The sequence below is a fragment of the Corvus brachyrhynchos genome, unplaced genomic scaffold (genome assembly GCF_000691975.1).
Source record: "Corvus brachyrhynchos isolate BGI_N302 unplaced genomic scaffold, ASM69197v1 scaffold10, whole genome shotgun sequence".
Classification (NCBI taxonomy): Eukaryota; Metazoa; Chordata; class Aves; order Passeriformes; family Corvidae; genus Corvus; species Corvus brachyrhynchos.
In genome coordinates this window covers 668,999-679,727 of record NW_008236180.1, presented here as the reverse complement: position 1 = coordinate 679,727, position 10,729 = coordinate 668,999, and positions in this window count along the sequence as shown.

Here is a 10,729-nt window from a genome sequence, read left to right as displayed (position 1 = left end):
ATGGACCCTCACAAAAGTACAGGTTTGCAGACACGTATGGAAGTTGCCCAGGAAAGTTAAGGCCAGCAGAACCTGGACCCCTCCCCAGTGCTCTGTGAGATCATTTTCCACCCAAGTGACACTAAACATTGAAATGAGAGCGAGAAAAGGAACATCACTGAAGAGACAGAGTGAAAAAAGTGAGAAAGATTGGCAAGTACATTGGAAGCAGAAGTGCAAACAGAGATGAGGAAATTCAGTGAAAGTTCCATCATCTCTCCTGCTTGCTTCTTCCAGATACAGCAAAGTGATGTCTGAAAAGTGATGAATCAGGGACCACAGGCAAGGACAGGAGCAACAAGGCTCAGTTGTGTGACCTGAGGCACAGATGGGAAAGTAGAGCAGAGAGAGGGAAAGCAGAGAAAACTGGCAGATTTCTGTGGGCATTACCATGCTGTGTGTGCTCTTCATAAAACATTTATCATGGAGGATGCCTTGCTCCTTTGATTTGGGATTCAGAACCCTGACCAGATTTACACCAGGCATTTTCTTTTTCTCCTTTTCTTTGTCTTCCATCTGATTTTAATATAAATTGGGTAGAAATGCACCCCACTCAGGCTACAGAGAGCAGGTAAAGAACTGTATCACGTGTACCCCACATCCCTAGAATTTGGGTTTCTCCCTGATTTTAACAGCTTAATTTGAACAATGGTTAAAAGGTAAATGAACCCTTTGCTCATCACGACACCATTAACATGTGAGCATGAAGAAGCATTTATTTGTCTTGGCAAGAGCCGGAGCTGGGATAAAGGATTCCAGATGAAGGTAGAGTTATGTCTTTCAACTCCCAGCTAAGTTTTGGGGCCAAATACCTACTCCCTTTACTACAGTAAATGTCATTTTCCTGATCCTAACACATCAGTTCCAGCATATATTGCTGCATCCCACTGCAGCAACAGAATCACTCCCACTGTAATATTGCTCCCATAAACCCTGGAGAGAGACCCAGTCGACTGCATTGGACAACAGCTACTTCAAATCAAATTCTCTCCTTCTGGACAGAGGTGTAAATGGGGAGTATCTTCACCACAGATCAGTGGAGCCACAGCAGAGGCAGTCAGGGAGGAGGAGGATGAAAAGGCAAGAGATGGGAGAGATCCTACTCATTTCAACTTTTGCCCAGGGAAGCATGAAACACCTCTGCTGCTCCCCAGTAGCTGCGCTCAAGGAAAAGCATCAACGCACCCAGCAATTATAAGCCTAAAAAGATAATGAGTGGCCAGGCAGCCCTAATAAAAGCATCTGGGGCTGCCGTCCCCACGCATGGTGTGTCTTGCCTGGAGCACGGAGTGCCTGGCCACGTCCCAGGGGCAGCCAAGTGAAAGGGTCTCACCTGCTACCTGCAATCAATCCTTGCCTCCAGTGTCAGGCCGACCTCACCGGGGTCACCCAGCGAGGCTGAGCCATTGCTCCGAGTTTGTCAGGGGGGATCGGTTCAACGCTTCCTGCAAGGGTCAGTGGCAAAGGCTGGCAGTAATTTTCAGCTAGGTATGTGGAAGGGGGGGATGGAGCCTCAGGCACTGCTGGCTCCAATAAATACTTAAGGAATTTAACAACCCGGTGCAGCCCTTGTGTCAGTGGATGATGATGAGGATGTGCTGGAGCTCACGCTGGGTGTCGAAGGGCTCTGCCGCTGAACATTCCTGCAGCAGGGAGTGGCAGTGCCACGAGGGCAATCCCATATGCAAATGCTGTGCCTCATCTATCAGGCTTCTCCAGGTAATTGGGATCAGCACCCACTGACACCATCAGTGTTCTGGGTGTACAACACTGAGATGACTCATGGCAATGGAAAAAAAGAGGCCAGTGGGAATGTTCTGGCCAAAATTGTGCCACATCACAATGCAGGCACTACTCATGCCAGGTCATTTCTTATGTATAGAATAACTATGCAGCATGCCCAGGCCTATAGGGTAAGTAAGGGCTCCTTCGTATTTTTTTCAAACCCGGGAATTAGATGATATTTTTTTGCAGCCTTAAAGGGCTGGATATTTCCATAGAGGTTTCCATTTTGCAGAAGGAAGGCAGAATAACTACTGGAAGAAAAGGAGATTTTCTGGGCATAGAGCCAAACCAAGACACAGGTCACCTGGCTCCTATAATCTTCTGTGCCATAGACTCCCCATCTGCCTTCTGGCAAGTCATTTATTCTCCCCTCATCCTTTGTGCTGCAGCTGTAAGTGGGGATAATAACAGATCTCTACATCACGGGGCAAATGTGAGGGTGAGCGTGATGGTATCAGCACAACTATTGCATAATGTGTTGGTGGGCTGGAGGGATTATTGTCCCTAAATACTCCCTGGAAGCTGCCCAGCCCTCTGAACCATCATCTCTTGGTTATTTGTACCTTGCAAAGATGAAGCTGAATCTTCAGGATTATCTGGCACAGGTTTTACACCTACTGAGACATCCTGCATGGTGGTTGGGTTGTAGCAAGTTTCAATTCTCCACTCAAAGTAAGACATCAGCCCTGCAGGAGATGATGGGATTCAGCAAAATGAAATGATGTGTTTCTCCAGCAGATAAATAAAAGCAGTAGGTTAAACTGAGCAAAGAAACTTTGTGTACCAGCACCCACCACTTCTGATGAGGTTTCTGCCGCCTCAGATCTGCAAGCAGAGGTAGCTGTGGGAAAGCATTTGGACTTCTATCAGTTCAAATGGGTCAGAGTGGCAGAAATCTCTGATCTCAGTAGCATGAGCAAGTGCAATTTAGACTGAAATTGGCCTGAGAGTAAACTAGAGCAGGTCAGTGAGCAGACTGGATTATTGCTGGTGAAAACTGCTGGTCTGAGCCGGGACCTTCAAGGAGAAATGTGGAAGTTTTCCTAAGAACTTTCACAGAGGTTTCCAAGGTGCTGCCTTTAGACACAGCACCACTTCTGAACAAGCTTTCTCTCTGGAACAATCCAAATGTACAGCTCACGAATCCCACCCCTCTTGTAGGCCAAAGCAGAAAGGGAGAATAAGGATCTAAGTTGCACCTCTGTAAGTGCGTCCTGAAGAGGACATAAGCCCGTGTGACACACAAGCTGATGAGACCAGAAGCAATGGCAAATTACAAAGAATTTTTGGCTTGCCTATACTAATTTACTAAATGAAGCTAAACCTATTTAAACAACGCTTGAACCATTTTAAGTGTGTTGAGTTGGCACCAAAGTAACTTGATCTGCTTTACATTGATTTAATTACACCACTGCTATTTATAGAATGTGCTGTTGTTTCTTATAGCCTTCTTTAGCTTCACCTTTCAATTGGATCCTCAAAGGAAGAGGTTTCCAAAATATTAGTTTTTAATGTAAATTTCAAATGCATTTAATTATGGCTGCCATGGGAGTGGGCAGCCAGCATCCCCCCAGGCATCCCACACTATGGAGATTAGATCTTTAATGCTACGTAGAGAATCTTTTCATCTGCTCTTCACAGGGCTGATAACATCACCTCAAAAATACCCAATCTGAACCCAAAAGGGAAGAAATGAAATTTGCACATGGGTCAGGAGATTCAATAATTTGCGATATTTCATTAGACAACATCTCCATTAGGAATCTGACATTTGTATTCATGGTTGGGCAGACGGATAACTTATGAGTTATCTCTTCTGTCTTTGTCAGTGAAGATTAATGTCATAAATGCTCAGCAATTGTGTATCATATATATATACACACTTCCACACACTCAACATGCATTATTTTTATCTTCTATGATCTGCAGGAGGGAAAACGCTTGAGACAACAGTTTGGGGGCAAACCAGTTTCTGTATGTTGTCAGACTGTGACAAAAAACAGGGGAAAATTGTATCATCAGTAAAACAATCTAAACAATAGGCATTATTGAGCCAGGGAGAGGGGGCTGTGTTGAGCTCTTGCACACTTGCAGTATTTAATAGGCTGTGTATAACTCTGGGGGGGGGTCTGTCCTAAATGGTGAGCCTATTCTTAAGGCATAATGGGAAGAACAGGAAGGAGAGGCAATTCCCTGCCACTTTCCTGCTCTCAGAAGGTCTGACCCAGCAGCATCCGAAGTCCATTCTTGCATAACACAGAGAAGTGTGACTGGGTTACCTAAAGAAAGTGATTGCAGCTACTGACTGCCACGGAATCACTCTGCACTGGGCTTCACCCCCTGGCTGCCTCCTGTGCCAAAAGGATGTGTGGCAAAGAACAGAGAATGCCAATTTTGTACCATCTGGGGATTTCCTTCAGACAGATTTCTGGCTGCTTCAGATGGAGCAGCTGAGCTCACACAGGGTTTACACAGTCCAGGAGTCACTTCTAGTGAAAATCTCTTATGAGCGCTGTATAAGGAAAGTGCATAATAAACACAATTTATACACAGCTCTCAAATTCACTACTGAGCTCTAACCTACGAGCTTACAGATTTATAGACACTGGGATCCATGGCCAAAAGGTGCTATGTAAGTGCAAATAGTTATGGTTGTTGGAAAGATGCTCTGGGATTATCCAGTCCAGCCACATGCATTCCCGCAAATGCATAAGCAGGTTCAATGATTTGCTACAAAAAATCACTGCCTCATATTGTCTAAGATGACTGATGTCTCTTGAATTATCTTCTTGACTGTGCTTTTCATCTTAATTAAATAGGCTGGCTGGACCATGCCAAGAGATGGTACAGGCCAGATTTTTATTATTCTGGCTAGGAACATCTATTCCAACACAAGTGGGTCCAGAGCAACCCTCTACTATAACCAAAAACCAACTAGCTCCAGGATTTGGCTGTACATCCACTGATCCAAGTGCTCTCAACTCCCTTCTCATCTGTTCCCTGTCATCCCCACACCCAGTTTGCATGAGACAGCTAATTTTAGGTAGTTTAGGCAGTTTATAATTTCATTTGCTGAACTGCACAGATATTCCTTTGAAGTACTTGAGATGACAAAGACCAGAAAACGTACATAAAAAATATTCAGATTAAAGCTCAATTTTTCCTGTAATTTGTGTGTTATTTAGGCAAAAGAATACAAAAATCCAGAGGTTATGCCAGTAGCTGAGAAAGACCAAGAGTTCAAGTCCAGGCAGTTCAGATAGTAAAGGTCTGACCCCAAAATGTGTTCTGGGCTGGCCTGACTCAGAGCAGTGTGATGCAGAAAACCCCCAGCTGTGCCTATGGGAGTCAGGATGGACACTTTGCTTCAGGGTTCTGCCCAAGCTTGTTATTTGCACTGTAGGTCATTGATGTTGTCTCCATCCCCTGCCCCAGTGTTGTGCCTGGCAGAGCTGGCAGGGCAGCACTCTCTGGAACACAGCTGCTGCAGCAGGCTGCCAAATCAGGCCCATTTAATGCCCACTTCTCTCTTAGAGATAAGTGTCTCTTAAAGAGTTTTAAGGGACATAAAATTAACCCACAAGCCTAGCTATGCCTTTCTCCATGTTTAATTTATTATTCTAAGGATTACACACTTAGTCTGCAACCAAACACTGAAATACCTCATTTTACCACTCTGCTTTAAAAACAATGCCCTGTCACTTTTCCCTGTTCTCTCTGGAGACATTTCTAAGCCCATTTGTCCACATTGGCTTGTGTGAGTGGGAGACACCACTGTGCAAATCCCTCCTGCAGCATGGTCCAGAGGCTGTCAGCACTTCTCCTGCGTGAAATTAATTGAGCTCCAAGGGTCAGCAGGTTATGAGTAGGCTCATTATGACAAATGATTTCTGTCTGAGTAGGAAGACCTTTGGGGTCAGTTCAGGATTCTGCCTAAATTTTGTAATTACGCCTGCCTCAGGCCTTAAACAAACTAAGTGTTCCTTAACACGCAGAGGGAGGAAGCCTGGAGATTAGGGAACAGGCAGAAACAGCCTGGCTTAGTCTAGCAGGACAGACTTTTAGCTGAATCTTGTAAATAAAACCCCTGACAAGCTCAAAAGAGCTGGAGAGAGGCTTAGAGCCTGACAGGAAAAGATCTGGAGTCTCGAGAAACTATTTATCCCTGCGACGATTACAAGAAGTCCAGCTGGGAAAAGCTCATCATAATTCCTACTCTGCCTGCAACAGACATGCTTCACTTTTCCAAGTCCAAAAAGGATAATGTGCTGCAAAATATGAACCTTGATTGTACATGGAGCTGTGTTGGTGCCTTCAGGGCTCAGCCTGGGACTCAGAGCTCCCAGAGGAGCCATGTCTCAGAAAGCCAGGCCTGGCTCTGACATGAATATGGCACCATGGCTGGTTTCTGCTGAGGAGCCTGGCTGCTGCTTCAGCTCCCTCCGGAGAGGGACAGGACTGGCCTGGGCTGGGACTCACCTGCCCTGACTTTACAGCCTACAGGTTATTTGAATTTCGTCACAGTTACTCCCCTATGCAAACATGAAAGGGGAGGGGTGAACACTTCCCAAGCGTGACTCTTCCCGTCCTGAAATAGGTGGGGAAAAGCCTCTTGGACAACACTTCTCCAGGGAATGTGTAGACTTCCTGAAGCTTGGAGTGGGGTCTGTAAATGAGGTGAGATGAAGGCACCCGGGCTGGCACACCCCAGGTTCTGGAGAGATGGAGACCAAGTCGTCCAACCTTAGGCAACACTGGTGGGATTCCTGGGCATGATCAAGTGCCCCAGCAACATCTCCTACAAAAGAGCTTCTTTCCAGTTATTTCACATTCTGCCCCTCTGCAAAAGCTGTCTGTAGGTTATTCCTCCAGCCCAGAAGGGGATGTAAAAGTTCCGTCATGCTGCTGGCCAGACAGATGTGGGTAGATAAACAACCAAAATGAGGAAAATACTGAAAGTCTCCAATTAGACTACAATGCCTGATGGCTCATGGCCACATGAGATACCAATTTATTAGTCTAATTGAATCCTATACATGTGCATATAACACATATGGCTATACTTTAAGCTATCTGTGCAAGATATTTCATGAAGTGCACAGCAAACAGCTAATCTTGCTTAAAAACATTCACTTTGAAACTATAATTGGCTTTGAAAGCTGAGCTCAACTATTAGGATTTAAATCTGAATTTCTAGGACATTTATCCCTCCTATTCTTTGTCATGACTGTAGATTTAAGTTAGGTATTTGTATAATTTGAAATTTGGGATGAAAAAAATCAGTTGACATGAAGGTATTTCATTCAATATTTGTTTGAAACTCAGACCAGTCATTTACCCTTAATCAGGCTCCTTCTTATGATTTGCTGCAATTCATTCATTAGCCTTTTCTTATAGTACATTTTCTTCTAATCCTGAAAAACTGTAGGAGCATAGGATTGCTTGAATCTATTTTAATTATTCATGTAAATTAAAGAGACAGAATAGAAATTATATATTCAGAGAAAATGGTCTTTCTCATAACAGTCTACTTATAAAAGCAGAGTGGTTTTTATTTCATCATTTTTCACTGGTCTTTTATTATGCTTTATTGCACTCTGATCACCATGGACACTTAAAATAATCTGCAGACAAACAGACTCATGGTTGTTTTCAAATGAACCAGTAATTCTGAGTGTGTGTGTTTGTATGATTTTTTTTGCAATGATTGCATGATAACACTCTGAACTGAAATAGCAGCACAATATAGGATGGATTTTTAAATTACACTTAATGCAATTTTTATAAACTTGTGTGTTAATGATAGAATAAAAGAAATAATGTTAATTTTATTTTTAACAATGGAATTGTGAGTATATTTCACAAAATGTTGTCTTTAAAAATCATGTATTTGACTTTTATTAAGCTTCTAATTTGGCATTTTTTTCTATTTTGAGATAATTTTGGATACATCTTATGCTTAAAATTAGATTTACAAGCTCATTTTGGAAGCTGACAGACAAAAAGTCAACTCTTTTACACAAAGAGAAATGGCGGCTGCTAAATAATACTGGCAGAGTAGCCTAGAGAAATGCTCTGCAAATAGTCCTAGGACTTTTTCCTGCAAAAAAAGATGATCTCATTTGGCTTTGGGTTTCTCAAGGAATGCAGCTGATAATGAGTGGTGATGCTATTTATAGTGTGCTCCCCGTGCAGATCCAATGATATCCAAAGAAGGCTGGCCTCCCCTTTGTTTGGGATTTCACAAGATAATTCAGAAACTCAGGCTAGGTGTGCAAGTCCAAGAGGAGGTGCTCAGGAGAGGATCCAGCTTGCTTCCCTCCAAGATAGACAATGAGGAGATGGGAAACATGAGGCACCAGGCAGGAGGTGAGCACATCCTGCAGCCCAGCCTGGGGGTGATGCTGCATCTCCTCTTCTGAGCAGTCTCCCTGTGGTCTTTGGCAATTACCTGTGCCCAGATTTCCAGAACTGGGAACATGTAATTGCGCATGTATTTGCCCATGTAATTACTGTAATTGTGACCACAGCTGTGGTAATGGTACAGGCAAGCAATCAATTACACATCCAGACTGGGAGATGGCACTTCCTCCACAGAGCTCCAAACAGCATTTCCAGCTATACCTTGCTGGCTGAGCACCTCCAGCAAGATCTCCTTAGTCAATGCAGCCCTGTGCAGTACCACTCTATCCTTCTCTGGCAGGGAAACAAACTGTACAACCTAATCAGGCATTTCCCTTCAGTTCCCCAAAATGGTGCCTTTTGGAGACAGCGATGCAGATAGCAATTGGCAAAAACATCCAGTTTGTGATGTGCCAGCACTTGGAGCAAGAAAGCAGACAAAAATTACCAATGAAGCTGTAAAGGCAGGAAAATCTATTAAGAACCCAAGGGAGAAATTGCTTCCCTGATTACATACAATATGCACGATGTACTCTTAGTGTACCCAGGAATGGTAGCGAAGCTCCCCGGAGGATCGTGTCATCTGCTGGCCTGCAGCCAATCTGTCACACTGAAAGTGCTCTTCTACTCTGAAAAGTGTCTCAGTAAAAAATAGCATCACTGGGTTTCATGTTTATGGTCTCTTAATGTTCCAGTATCAGATATGTTCAGCTCACAAGTGAAAACAGTGCTGGGACAGAGGTTTAGGTTCTGGTGTAGTTTCCCCCTTCCCTGAGTGTGGAAACAGCCATGGAAACATCCCACAAATCTTGCTCTTTTGGGAAGGTTTTTTGTAGGCCAGATCCTATCTCAAGGTTAGGTCCCTGCAGTCTTTAATATTTTTTTTTCTCCTTCAGTTTCCTGTTTATCAGAAGGATTTGAACAAGCCCACATGATGGGACTTCAGCGTGCAGTGGTGAGGCTGGAGAGAGAGGCTGTGTGTCTGCCTTAGCCAGACTGCCTCAACAGGGTGAGCGAGGGATAAAAATAGTAAGTGTTCCTTTTCAGTCATGAAAATGTAATGGAATAACCTTCTACTGAATTCCACAGGATGATTAAAACACCTCATATGATGGCACACTTAAATTCTATATATAGGTTATTAGATTAATAATAGTTCCCTATTGATCCAGAGCTTTCCCCAAACCTGAAGTCAATACATAGAAGAGCTCTCATTGACTTCCTCCAGCTTTGGATCATTTCTTTTTGTCTGGGCTGAAAAGTTTTCAAGAAGGGGGAAAAGAAATGTAGGAAATACCTTGTACCTTGAGGAACAGGGAACTTGAATGTGATTTGTTTCAGTGCACCAGTGACAGACTGAACAGAGCTGGGCAGAAGTTTATTTTTGTCAGTGTTGATTTTTATTAAAAAATTACATTTCAATTAAAAAGGGCTTTTTGGAGGAGAAGAAAGAATGAAAGCCCGCTATGAAAAACAGGAAAATAATGTCACATTTGTTGGATCACAGTGACTCTGCTTTCTCACTTCATTTCATTCAAATTTATGTTCTGAAATGAACTTTAGGTGAAATAGTAAAAGATAAAAAGCTCCCCAAAAAATCTCAAGCAAATCGACTCAAGTGTATCATAACAGAATATTTCAACTAAACCTGAAGTTTCCCCTGTGAAATGCAATTTTGAAAAACTATAGGAGAAGTTACCTAAATTTTTCAGAAACTATTGAGGTAAACATGGAAAAAACCACGTTTCTAACATGTTAGTTGATGAATGTGCAGTTTGCCGTTCATCTTGCACATTACTTCAAGAAGCATTTTGCTAACTTTGAAAATGTCATGTTTTAAGATACTGATTGGAATATGAACTTCTGTTTACTATGTTTGAAACATCTGGACTGAAAAGTGAGTTCTTGCCCCATAATGCTGAAAATTACTCTGATGAACAAAGTCAAATAATATTATCAGAATAGAAAGAAGGAGAGACAATAATGGTAGAGAAAAACACAAATAAGGATCTAGAGGAAGATCAACCAAAACCTTGAAATTAGTATAATAAGAACAATAAGCAGTGATGTCAGCTTACTCTTGTGCTACAATTAAGAGGCTCTTGGGAACAGTGACAAGATAAGGAGCAGAGATTAATTACACAACCCTAAACCCAGTGGGGCTGGGGGCACCTTTCTGCTCTGTGCTCAATGCAAGGGACAAGGGGCTCCTGGGAAGTGACAGAAAGGGAGAAGCTATCCTCAGTTCCCCAGAGAAATGCCCCAACTGAGGGAATCTGCAGTCCCAGCCCCTAGGAGCCTTCCTCTTAGCACCAGTGTTGCCTCTGCCTTGTCCCACTGATCACTCTTGCTGCTTGTGCTGTTTTAAAGAGTCAGACAAAGGAAGGATAGTTAAAAAAATCTCCTGTATTAGCTTTCAGCCACTTGCTATCAGAGAAAAACAAAAGCAGAACTTGATCTTTTGTTGTTGTTTTGGGTTTTTTTCCCCTCCTTTTGAAAAAGG